Source organism: Daucus carota, chromosome 3, assembly GCF_001625215.2.
Source record: "Daucus carota subsp. sativus chromosome 3, DH1 v3.0, whole genome shotgun sequence".
Classification (NCBI taxonomy): domain Eukaryota; kingdom Viridiplantae; phylum Streptophyta; class Magnoliopsida; order Apiales; family Apiaceae; genus Daucus; species Daucus carota.
In genome coordinates, this window is record NC_030383.2 from 29234611 (window position 1) to 29248553 (window position 13943).

At 34.0% G+C, this 13943-nt stretch overlaps 1 long non-coding RNA gene across 1 annotated transcript; it reads right to left on the reverse strand.

The window, feature by feature from the left end:
• Positions 1-11473: 11473 nt before the first annotated feature.
• LOC135151076 (uncharacterized) lies at positions 11474-13100 on the reverse strand. Its single transcript, XR_010289545.1, has 4 exons — positions 12895-13100; positions 12683-12779; positions 11838-12540; positions 11474-11742 (listed from the first exon to the last, which is right to left on the reverse strand). It is a non-coding gene; the product is annotated as an uncharacterized LOC135151076 (long non-coding RNA).
• Between the last annotated feature and the right edge of the window lie 843 nt (positions 13101-13943).

Consider the following 13943-nt stretch of genomic DNA (forward strand, 5'->3'; position numbering starts at 1 on the left):
AAAAATATAAAATTGACTAACTGAAATAAGTGGTCAAATTTATAAATATGACTGGAAATAAGTGGTCAAAAAAATAAATTTGACTGAGTTGGTCAAAATAATTTAAAAATAGGCGGGAAATTTGAATTTTCGTGAAAATTTGAAGTGCGAAAATAATAGTTAAATTTGACCGCAAACGGTCGAAATTGGCGGTCAATTTTACACGGTCAAAATTAACCGGTAACTTTTATCCGGTCAAAATTAACTATTTTTGACCGAAAATGTGTTGGAAACGTGTATGGGCCTTAAACCAAAAACTTCCGATATATTAGGATACAAACACACACAACTTGTATATTAATGTAACACGCAGCTACACTACTTATAATTTTGTTACACACGCTAGCTAGGCTTCAGCCTTTCCTATTACACACAGAGATGGCACACGGCCTTTTCACTCAGAGCTTCAGCTCTTCTAAATTTCTCTCTACAACTGCTGTTGTAGTTTTCCTCTGTGTGTTCTCTATTTCTTCTTCCTCTAGCAGCCTTATATATAGGTTACAGATTACAACTTGTAAGACATATTTATTGCTGCTCTAGACTTTTATCAGCCTGCCATCTTTGACCTGGAGTATGCTGCAGATTGTCACCAGCCTGTGTTAATTAAAGAGAGCCCACCTTATATCCAGGAGCTATGTTTCTTTCTTCGATCTCTCCCATATAACAGTCCATACATTCAAGTCTTCATTGTAACTAGCACCTTTATTTTCTTCCGTTGATACTACTACATCTATACATCTTATACACACCCAGCTGTTATTTATGACTCAAGTCCTACTTGCGTAACAGGATAACATTAGCATTTATATCAGCTGCTAATATGGTCTTCCATGTTATCCGGTACACACAAGATGAACTCCAACCCTCACTTAACAGCCAACCATTTATTCTGCATATATTCTTGCAGCCTACCGTAATTTCAGGATCACCTAGTTATTATAATTAATACGAGTTTGAATTCTAACACTCCCCCTCAAACTCATATTTCTATCCCGAGCTTCTTTTCCATTTTGTGAAATATATGCCACCTTATCAGCTTCATGATAATATTTGTCAGGCCATTTAAAAATTTTGTATCTCTTCTTGTAGCCTTTAAAATTTTTACCTCGACCAAATGATCGGTGACCTTCATTTTTCTGGCGTCTCTCAAACGGTTTCCTTCCACATTTATGTCTGCCTTGATAACCACCTTTTCCACGTACAAAGCCGCTTCTGCTAGAATTGTAATGGCCGGATACCTTACTTTCTAGTATTTTTTCCGATTGATTCTCGTATCGAGTCATTCGTTGCTTGTGGACTTGAAAAGAATCTACTAGCTAGCTTATCACTTGAAATTCTGTAAGAGTAGTACTCCTTTGTCTTCCCTGTTAATATAACGATACAATCAAATTTTGTTGTCAATAGAGGAAGGAGCTTTTCCATGACTTGAACATCATCAAGACTTTCACCATTTCCTCTTATTTCACTTGTCACCGTTTTCAAACGCGTAACATTTTCTTCAATATTTTCAGAATTTTTCATTTTCATATTCTCGAACTCGCCATGCAATACTTGAGGCTCCACCTCTTCTTCTTTATCGACTCCTTGGAATGATTTCTGTAGAATCTCCCAGGCGTCTTTTGCTTTTTTTTCATGTGCAATATTATCAAAGGTGGATTCGTCGATACCTTGATAAATCATGAAACATGCCTTGTTATTTTTGCTCCTGCACCCATTTAATGTCGTCTTCTCGGCTTCTGACAGAGCTACTTCAGCCGCTGATGTGAACTCATCATACCCGCTTTCGACTATATCCCAAACATCATAAAAATGGAGTAATTCCTTCATTTGGATACTCCAGTCTCCATAATTTGTGCCCGTCAACATTGGAACATGGGCTTCCAGGAAACTTACCATTATTTTTTTCTCGAACAAAACCTCGGCTCTGATGCCACTTGTTGGAAACGTGTATGGGCCTTAAACCAAAAACTTCCGATATATTAGGATACAAACACACACAACTTGTATATTAATGTAACACGCAGCTACACTACTTATAATTTTGTTACACACGCTAGCTAGGCTTCAGCCTTTCCTATTACACACAGAGATGGCACACGGCCTTTTCACTCAGAGCTTCAGCTCTTCTAAATTTCTCTCTACAACTGCTGTTGTAGTTTTCCTCTGTGTGTTCTCTATTTCTTCTTCCTCTAGCAGCCTTATATATAGGTTACAGATTACAACTTGTAAGACATATTTATTGCTGCTCTAGACTTTTATCAGCCTGCCATCTTTGACCTGGAGTATGCTGCAGATTGTCACCAGCCTGTGTTAATTAAAGAGAGCCCACCTTATATCCAGGAGCTATGTTTCTTTCTTCGATCTCTCCCATATAACAGTCCATACATTCAAGTCTTCATTGTAACTAGCACCTTTATTTTCTTCCGTTGATACTACTACATCTATACATCTTATACACACCCAGCTGTTATTTATGACTCAAGTCCTACTTGCGTAACAGGATAACATTAGCATTTATATCAGCTGCTAATATGGTCTTCCATGTTATCCGGTACACACAAGATGAACTCCAACCCTCACTTAATAGCCAACCATTTATTCTGCATATATTCTTGCAGCCTACCGTAATTTCAGGATCACCTAGTTATTATAATTAATACGAGTTTGAATTCTAACAAAATGACTAAAATCCACTACGCTAAGACTGACCGCCGATTCCGGTCAAAAATAACTAAATTTGACCGAACCCGGTCAATTTTAACTAAAATTGACCGAAAATGGCAGTCAATTTTACCCGTTTTTCTAGTAGTGTGGGTTGAAATTACGATTATAGAATTTAGATAGCAGGCAAGCTGTCACAAAAAATATAAGGAATCATGTATGTTTGGGTCAAAGCATAGTTGTATAACGTATTTTTAATTTATTTTTTTAATAAAAATTTAAATGTTAAACTTTTATTTCAGAACTTTTTCTTTAAAAACTATATTATATAAGTACGCAGAAAGTTCAAAATGTGTGCCAAAAAATAATAGAAAAACCTGATGGTGGTGGTGGGACATAGGGAGTAACAATTGCCAGCAACAGCCAACAAGTATATACGGCATACCTTTATTGTTGTTCCAATTCATTATAAGAGGATGCAAAGCACTTGTACCATGCGGACCATCTATAGATGGAGCTGAACAAGCATCACAGATCAACTTGACTATGTGGGTGTAGCCCAGTTTTGCTGCAATGTAGATGGGAGTTTCATAGTTACGGTTCTGAATATGTCTATCCCTCGGATCTGCCTCCACTATCAGCTTAACAATACCCATGTGATGATTGCTGACTGCTAGGTGCAAAGCAGTGCTCATCTTCTCATCAGCTCGCCTAATAAAAGCTTCAACTGGATCATGTCATCATCACCAAGCGGAGAAGACAAAGCTCTGGCTGCATCAATCAGGAGCTCGACCACTTCAGTGTGTCCATGATCTGCGGCCAGGTGAAGCGCAGTTTGTTTAAACGTATCCAGCTTGACCAAAAAAAAAATTTGTTCAAACATTTTCATAATGCTTCGCACGCGTTCTGGATGACCATACATGGATTCGACATGAAGGATAGTTCTATCGTGTTGGCTGAGGCGATCAGCTTTCTTCTCTAATTCGGCTATGGCTTCGGCATCTCCAGCCAAGGCATCGGCATACAAAGTATCAAGATCCATAACAATATATGATTCTACTCGGGAAACGTAATGCAAGCAAACAATGCGGCAGCTATGCTAACTCGAGATACTTTTTATGTAGTCATGTCTGTGAAGGTTTGCTACTCAAGTGGACAACACGGCAGGGCTACTAAAATAATATCAGATCCCCTTAATACGGTAGTCTCGTTGTAACGTGCAAAATAGTTTTGGGAGGTTTGGGTGAGTTTAAAATAAGTACTTAAAAAAAGTGACATAGAAGTTGGAAGCAAGTTAAAAATGACTAAATTATTTGGAAAAGAAATAGAAAAGAAAAGCTAGTATCGTAACTTCTAACAATTACTTCTGCTTTTTTATATAAACGGTTTAATAAAAGTAAAAGTCAACTTCTATAAAAGAGAAGCATTTCTCCTCGGTTGCCAAACAGTCATTCTGTTAGTTGACTTTTAAATAGGGTCTAGGGGTGGACATCACCTGTTAGAATATAGAAGGCCCCGAAATTAATAATCTCTATATTAAAATATCTTTAAAAGTTGTTAGAGATGATAATTTCTTGTACAATAAATAGTTCAAAATCTTTTCGCACCATATGATAGTATAAAACAAAAAGATGTCAACAAAAGTACTTATAAATTATACGAGGTAAAATATGTTCAGCAGAGTCCTAACACATGTTCCCTAAATATATAATAAAATATTTATTTTTTCAGGGATTACTACATTTTATTGAATGGGAACTCCAACAACATTCTCTATTTCTATTCCCTATTATTATTATAATATCATATCCAACTTGTAAGTAGGATAGAGAAAGGAGGGAAAGAGAGGGGAAAAGGTGAGAAGTGAATATTTTATTCTTCAAAATAGTACGAGGAATGGTTTCACAATCCTTAAAAATGAGGAATGAAGTGGGCATCTTAACTTTTTAAGGGATAGCTAGGACTCTGCTGGAGTTGTGTTTTATGTCGTATTCCTTATATTAATAGCTTAGGACACCATACAGGGAAGCTGCTGGAGATGCTCTAACAACCATATATTAGTTAACTATAGCGTAACAATGTAACACACATATATTACTTAAATATTAATGCATAATCCCATGTTGCTCAAAATTAATTAATAGTTTATTTGGTCACTATATTCTCAGCAATGACATGGTGTTTGATGATGTATTTTGAAACAACTTGTAATACAAGAAATATTACCATGTCGGTATAGCAAATGATACATTCTTCTTGTTTTTTTTTTCTGCAAAATGCAAATGGAATATTGATCAGTTTCACCGTTTACTAGCAGACCCTCAACACCTTAGAGAGAGGATGTACATGAGGGCGGGGTCGAATAGGATGAAAATCTTAGCCCAACTTCTCGCAAGCAAGGTCCACTCAAATCGGAGCTCAAAATGACTTGCCAATGTAGCGCTAGCTAAAACCCACAATATAATATTCCAACAATTAGAGAGGTCATGAGTTATCGGCAGAATTTCATCCCTTTGCATGTATTGGTACTCTTCACCCTGCTTATTTTGCTGCTTCTTTTTGAGAAACCAACAAGACTCATATGTTAACCAGTACAAAAACGGCCTATAGCGTCGGTCAAAACATACTTTTAGCGTCAGTCAAGTGGCGCAGTATATGCAGGCGACACTAAAGGTATGGACTTGTTACATCGGTTGTTTAGGCGACGCTTAAAATAGTCATAAGCAATGATGTAGAACATCATTGCGATAACAGATATAATATTGAGCGCAGTTGATGTGGCATTGAGTTTTGATACTCGGCGTGGATCATCATACATTGCTGCAATGAAGTAGAGAAATAAATAACAAGTTGAGAGCACCAAAGCTAAAGCATCTGATACCATAAATGCAATAAATTAAACGGTCTTTCTAAAAACTGCCAATCCTTGTTCCCGTTCTCCGCTTTAATGGTATCCTCCGGGCATTATAAATCCTACCGTAAAAGTTAATGTGGCGGTGAGCGCGGTCCCGATTATCTGGATGTTGGTCCTGTGTCTATACATTTCTTGATCATCAGTCACCAGTTTAAGATCATCTTTCTTCCGTTTGATTATCTGGAATATGAGGCTTGTTCAAAAAGTTATCCATGTATTGTATGCTTTAGCTAGAAATAGACACTATCTTATTGTGTAACTACTTACTAACTAATTCAAATTTCAGCTATTTAAAGTATCTGAAAAATTATTAATTTCTTAAATATCCTCAGGTAGTATTAAAAAAATTAATCGTACATGTACATCATACTAACAAAAATGGTTCATCTCCATCATATAAAAATGATTATTTAGATACATAGTTAAAGATAATGACAAGTTATTTTCTTTAGAAAGTCTGCAATATCCATAAACCAATAAGAGTACAATCATTTTAAAAGCATAACAGAAGTCTCAGAAATAAAACAGCATAAAAAAAAACTAGACATCAAAATTGATTTTAGCAATTCATGCAAAAAGAAATTAGTCAGATTCTTTAGCAGGCTCTTCCTTTTTCTCTTCAGCAGGATCAGCACCAGAATCAGCAGTTGCAGCTGGAGCAGCAGCTACTACAAACTTACTAAGATCTGCAAGTACTCCTTCACTTTATCAGCCTGTGGGAATAAGTACTCTGTCTCGAGGGCAATTGCCAATATATTCTTCTAGGCATCCTTGTAAGCTCGACTGGAGTGATAATCTCAATAGTAACCTTATTAATCTTAGTTGGGATATTGAGGACCTGGAAGAAGGATGTCCGAGAGGGATCAAGGCCCGTGTTCCCTGGGAGCACAACAACTTCGACAGGAGCAACCAAACCAACATGAGCAGGAGCTCCGACCTTGTACTAATTAGCAACCTCCTCACTCACTTCCTTCAAATCTCCCTTCGTAAAGATCAGCCCAACGTTGTCAACAAGTAGAGGGATGATATTAAGAATTGTAGTAGACGGATAAACTCTTATTGTCAGATTTCCCCAATATCAACTAGTTCATACGATATAATTTCTTGAAGGGCCTCAATTCCATGTATTCACAGTAACTCTGCCAGAGGATATTTATCGGCAAGATATCTTGTGCAGTTGTGCTCACACCAACTGAGCATCCAACTAGTGGCATCAAACAAATGCTTCAATGACTCTCGTAGGCTGCAGCTCTCATCTTCGCATCTACAAACATCAAAACATTAATCATGTATACACATTCATCACCATATATACAAGGTCATAATTAAACGATGTGTTGACTTATATGTATGAAAAACCTTTGTGTAGGTAGGCGTAGCAGATATCTAAATTCCTCTTAAGATGCTCATGATCTGCTTGAGCCTCTGAGCAAGTGTGGACAGTTCCCATGACAGCTGAAGTTTCTGCCCCGCCCATAAACTAGTGTGGATTACCTGCATAAAAGTAGTTCATGTGAAAACCATGATTTTAAAACATGACACGAGCTCTTCAAGTACTATGTTACAAGATAATGCACATACCTTTAAAAACAGCAGCTCTGTCCTTGGGTTGAAAATGAATATGGCACCATTAATTGGTTTTGCAAATGCCTTAAACAACTAATTTTGAGATTAAACAACCAGCAGTATGAACAAGAGCAATCATCCAGCAAAGGCCATACAAAGAGGTCTAAATACACATGTGCACCCCACAGTGAGTGAGGGACTATGAATAAGAAACTCATATCTCTACGTTATCTAATAACAATCCAGCACAAGTGATATTAATCAACAACACACATACATAAACATTAACCATAAAAACAAATTGACCAACAGTCAACACACAAATTCCATAACATAAACAATCCACAGACATAATTCAAACCAATCCATAAATAGAAAAATCCAAACCAAGATCAAACGACCCATATCAATTTATTCTAACATTGAACCCAAACAATAGTTCAAAAGATAACAAAGCAAACAATCAGCCTAATGGCCGCCATTGTCATCCTCTGAGTCTTCTCCCCCATCCTCGCATCCACATGCACAGTTTGGTTGATTATCATTTAGAAGTTGTCGTCGGAGTGCATCAATTGTCTCCTGAAAAAGTTAAGAGGTTAGCTAAATGCAAGTATCAACTACATAAACAAGAAGCAACATATATAACTATACACTATCTAAGTTATCTTATTAGTACCTAGACTACATATATATACAAATCAAGACACATTGTACACTTGGTAGGAAAAAGTCGGCAGTGTCATAAAGATGTGAGAATTTTAATACCTTCAGTTTAGTGTTCTCATTCTTCAACCAATGGCCCATGACTTGATCAAGCACATCTGTTCCCAGCAGGTCAAATTGCACAAAGTCCTTGAAGGAGCTAAATTCAAATTAAAAAGAAAAAAGTATCGTCAAGAGAAATTAATCATGGAAACAAGAGAAATTACATATGGAAACAAAATAATTAGCCTAAATTTTGATTAAGGCATTCTGCACCTGTCTCTCCATATTTCATCTCGAAATTTCTGTCTTTTAGCTCGAAGCCTGTCGTTTTCGGCTCGGAGAGCAGCTATTTGGGCTTGGAGAGCAACTTTTTCTGCTCGGATAGCAGCGGTTTCCTCCTGAAAAAGTTGAGAGGTTAATTAATTAAATGCAAAGTATCAAATACATAAACAAAGAATAAGCAGCATAACTCCTAAATCATTCCTTCAACGATAACATAAGATGTGGCTTTAGTGAGTTAATACATTGGAAAAGATGAGAACTCCGATGTTATTCTTTGTACTTAACTCTTTATTCATACTTTATATTTATTTTATAAAAGTGAGAGAGAAAAGTTAATAAAGAGAGAGGGAAGATTGGAGGGGATTTTATAATATATTCATAAATAAAAACTTAAGAATTATTAAATGCTCGTTAAATTTTTAAAGAGTTTTTAAGAGCCTATCAGAGCACTAATTCTTGACTTGCTCCATAAATTTAGAGCTAAGAGGTTGTTTAAAGAACTCATTGGAGATGATCTAAGTTATCTTTGTTTACGTTTATTATTTGCACGCATTTTGCGACTCTTATAATGTATAGTTCCATAACGTTGTTTTTCATTAATTTTTTTCTAATAAAAGTTTAAAGCCAAACTTTTATTGAGGAAAAAAAATTAAAAAAATATTATGAAACTCTACTTTATAGTAGGAGTCTCAAAATACGTGTTAAAAAGTAACGCACAAAGAGAGTAGAAATCAAGACACATGGTAGATTGTACACATGATAGGAAAAAGTCGGTAAAATCGTAAAGATATGAAAATTTTAACACCTCATCATCGTTCACCCAACCCTCGACTTGAGTAAGCTCATCTATTTCCGAAAGGTCAAACTGCTCAGAGTAGCTAAATTGAAAGACAAAAAAAAAAGTATCGTCAAGAGAATAGTTAATACAAATAATCAATCTAAATTTTGATTAAGGTTAATAAAACTGGTTTGCAGAGATCAAAACATGACAATATATAAATAATGCATGACTTTCATTTGTTTGGTAAGCGACCAATCAATCTTACGCTTCTGATGCATCAATTTGTTTCTCATTGTTGCTACCAGTAGCAGCAATTCCGCTTCGGCCACCATCAGCAGCAACGGCAGCCATATGGTTATTCCCACCTCCGTTCTGGTCAATTTTGCCGACTCCGCTTAGGCCAGCCTGCTGTCCTTTCACAGAGTTGTTGTTTCGCTCCATTTCTGTAGATACATTAAGATGACATTAGTTACATGGTGTGTCATTTATGTAACTATGTTAGTATACATTTTATATATACATATGTGTATATATAAGTTTGTATAAAAGAAAGAACAAAATGACTAGTAAAGAATTATGATTTTGTTCATATGGAGGAAGTTTCAGATTTCGTTGGAATTTATGAACCCGTAATATTTGATGAAATAGATAGTATTTATGTTATATATTATTTTAAAAAGATTGTGATATCTTATAATATATATTTTATATATTTGTATATTAAAAGTAAAACTATACTTGTTGGAAAATTTCTCAAAATAATTTATTTAATATTATACTACTGATAACAAAAGTATCTTACTTTTAAAACAAATCCACTTCTTATTATCGTATAATATATATATATATATATATATAGGCGCGTATATTCATATGTTATTGATATATATTATTTTGAAAAATAGAATTTTTTTTATACATTATATATTAAAAAGTAAAAATACTGTTTGTTAGATATTTCTTAAAATATTATATTTATAAATATATTATTGATGATTTCAAAAATACTATCTTATAAAATAAGTCAATATTTAATTACACCAGCATCTAAACTATATTAATTAATTAATTAAGATAGAAAAAATAAGTTGTTTATATTAAGATATTGTATAGGTAATTTTCTTTTAATAATTTTTTAAATACTAAATGTCGGTACATTTGAAAGAATTATAACCATTATTGACTTTCAAATATTTGTTAATAACAAAATTGTAAATTATATACACAAGATTATTTATTCATATATCTATTATTATCTTTGTAAAAATTAATAACTACGTAACAAGTCTTAGCAATAATAAAAAGCAATCATGTATACTCACATCTGTCATTTATACATGATGAAAAAATTGCAAATAATTATTTTCTAACGAAGAGGAAAAACTCATAAAAAATCATTTTTCATTTATTATACATACAAGGTGATTCACAAATAATAAATTATTGGGAAAAATATTATGATAAATTATATAAATATCATCTTGTGATCCACAAATAAATTCCATTTCTAATTAAGATAAATTGTTTTTCTATTTATACAAAAAATTGAAAAAAACCATAAATTCTTTCACAAACATACAAACCAGCAAAAGAAAAGAACAAGAGTCTCTTGCCTTTAAAATCAAAATAATTTATATTTTATCATAAAATTCAACAATATATATATATATAATGAATACGATAAAAATTTATACCTTAAAAGGATGAAATAAAATAAAATTGTGAAAGAAAAGTATAGGGTGTGAGAGATAGAGTATATATTGTGAGAGATAGATGAGAGACAGATCGATGAGGAATACAATGAGGGACGAGTCCTATTTATAGGAGCATAGGAACATTCGGGAAGGGGGGATTGACAATATATTTATTTATATTATTTATTGTATATCTGTTAATCGATATTTTTCAATAAATAGGATACGATATTGATATCGTATCCGCATGATTTGTGATATTTTGTATATCCTTTTGATGGACACCAAGATGACACATGTGCTTACATCATTTTCTAGCAGATTTGTGATATTTTGTATATCCTTTTGATGGACACCAAGATGACACATGTGCTTACATCATTTTCTAGCATCTCATATTTTGTAATTGTAATTGTCATCGGGTAGTTGATTTCCAATTAAGCCCAAACATTTATTTAATAGACAAAAACTAGCCCATTAAATAATAATTTCACTTAGATGCAGAGGGAATGTTGAAAAGTTATCTTGTCTCTCAACTCAATTTTTTAAAAAAAAAAATTAGACAAGTCAACAAATGTATTTAATTAAATTGAGTTATGTGTGTATGTGACAACATTTAAAAAATTATTTTGAAAAGAGAAATGAGATAAAAATTTTGTAACAAATTTTTACAGAAAAGATATGTAAAAAGACACGAAGTAATAAGATAAGACCTACATTCTCTGGAGCTAATATCTACTTGTGCATGAATAACAAGAACTTGTAAAGGTCCTAAAGGAACATATCATTATACAGACTAGACAACTAAAAATCTATTAGAAGTGAGTCTTCGAACTACAAGAGCTGATGGTCCAGCCAGAATAGTTATCCGGTTTAAATTATGCAGAGATTGAATTACTACTCTCAAATGCATTGTAATAGCATACAATTGGATGATTGGACATACCACATAAGCAATGAAACAATGTCAAATGATTGGGAGGAAAATTTTGTGTCTTCCCTGGAATAAATCAGCGCCCTGAGAACTTTCATGTTATCAATGTGAGTGACATCAAACAAATGCTTCAATGACTCATCGGCTGCAGCTCTCATCTTCTCATCTACAAACATCAAAACATTAATCATGTATACAGATTCATCACCATATATACAAGGTCATAATTAAACGATGTGCTGACTTATATGTATAAAAAACCTTTGTGTAGGTAGTAGATATCTAAATTCCTCTTAAGATGTTCATGATCTGCTTGAGCCTCTGAGCAAGTGTGGACAGTTCCCATGACAGCTGAAGTTTCTGCCCCGCCCATACACTACTGTGTTTTACCTGCATAAAAGTAGTTCATGTGAAAACCATGATTTTAAAACACGACACCTTTAAAAACAGCAGCTCTGTCCTTGGGTTGATATTGAATATGCCACCATTAATTGGTTTTGCAAATGTCTTAAACAACTAATCTTGAGATACATAATCAACTTATAATAGCATGAATTAAGCTTTAATGACCCTACTTCCTAGTGGCATATCTCTATAGTAGGGGTTCTACTTTATCCAATAACAATCCAGCACAGGTGATATTAATCAACAACACACATACATAAACATTAACCATAAAAACAAATTGACCAACAGCCAACACACAAATTCCATAACATAAACAATCCACAGACATAATTCAAACCAATCCATATATATAAAAATCCAAACCAAGATCGATCAAACGACCCATATCAATTTATTCTAACATTCAACCCAAACAATAGTTCAAAAGATAACAAAACAAACAATCAGCCTAATGGCCGCCATTGTCATCCTCTGAGTCTTCTCCCCCATCCTCGCATCCACATGCACAGTTTATTCGATTATCATATATAAGTTGTCGGGGAGCATTGTTTTCATCCTGAAAAAGTTGAGAGGTTAATTAAATGCTAGTATCAAATACATAAACAAGAAGCAGCATACATATATATACAAATCAAGGCACGTTGTACACATGGTAGGAAAAAGTCGGCCGTCTCATAAAGATGTGAAAATTTTAATACCTTCAATCTAGTGATCTCATTTTTCAACCAACTCTCCATGAGTTGATCAAGCTCATCTGTTCCCAGCATGTCAAATCCCACACAGTCCTTGAAGTAGCTAAATTCAAATTAAAAAGAAAAAAGTATCGTCAAGAGAAATTAATCATGGGAACAAGAGAAATTACATATGGAAACAAAATATTAGCCTAAATTTTGATTAAGGCATTCTGCACCTCCAAAATTCATCTCGAAATTTCTGTCTTTCAGCTCGAAGCCTGTCATTTTCGGCTTGGAGAGCAGCTATTTGGGCTTGGACAGCAACGTTTTCTGCTCGGATAGCAGCGGTTTCCTTCTGAAAAAGTTGGGAGGTTAATTAAATGCAAGTATCAAATACATAAACAAGAATAAGCAGCATAACTGTATACTGTCTTGCACCATTTCCAATCGTGCTCGTAAAGCATTCCTTCAACGATAACATAAAATGTGGCTTTAGTGAGTTAATACATTGGAAAAGATGAGAACTTCGATATTATTCTTTGTACTTAACTCTTTATTCATATTTTATATTTATTTTATAAAAGTGAAAGAGAGAGGGAGATTGGAGGGGATTTTATAATATATTTATAAATAAAAACTTAAGAATTATTAAATGCTAGTTAAATTTTTAAAGAGTTTTTAAGAGCTTATTAGAGCACTGATTCTTGACTTGCTCCATAAATTTAGAGCTAAGAGGTTGTTTAAAGAACTCATTGGAGATGATCTAAGTTATCTTATCGGTACCTAGACTACATATATATACTCCCTTCGTCACGCATTTTGAGACTCTTATAATGTATAGTTCCATAACATTTTTTAATTTATTTTTTTTCTAATAGAAGTTTAAAGGCAAACTTTTATTGAGGAAAAAAAATTAAAAAAATATTATGAAACTCTACTTTATAGTAGTAGTCTCAAAATGCGTGTTAAAAAGTAAGGCACAAGAGTACAAATCAAGACACATCGTAGATTGTACACGTGGTAGGAAAAAGTCGGTAAAGTCGTAAAGATATGAAAATCTTGACACCTCCAATTGAGTGAGCTCATCGTCCCCCCAACCCTCGACTTGAGTAAGCTCATCTATTCCCGAGAGGTCAAACTGCTCAGAGTAGCTAAATTGGAAGGGAAAAAAAATCGTCAAGAGAATAGTTAATACAAATAATTAATCTAAATTTTGATTAAGGTTAATAAAACTGGTTTGCAGAGATCAAAACATGACAATATATAAATAATGCATGACTTTCAT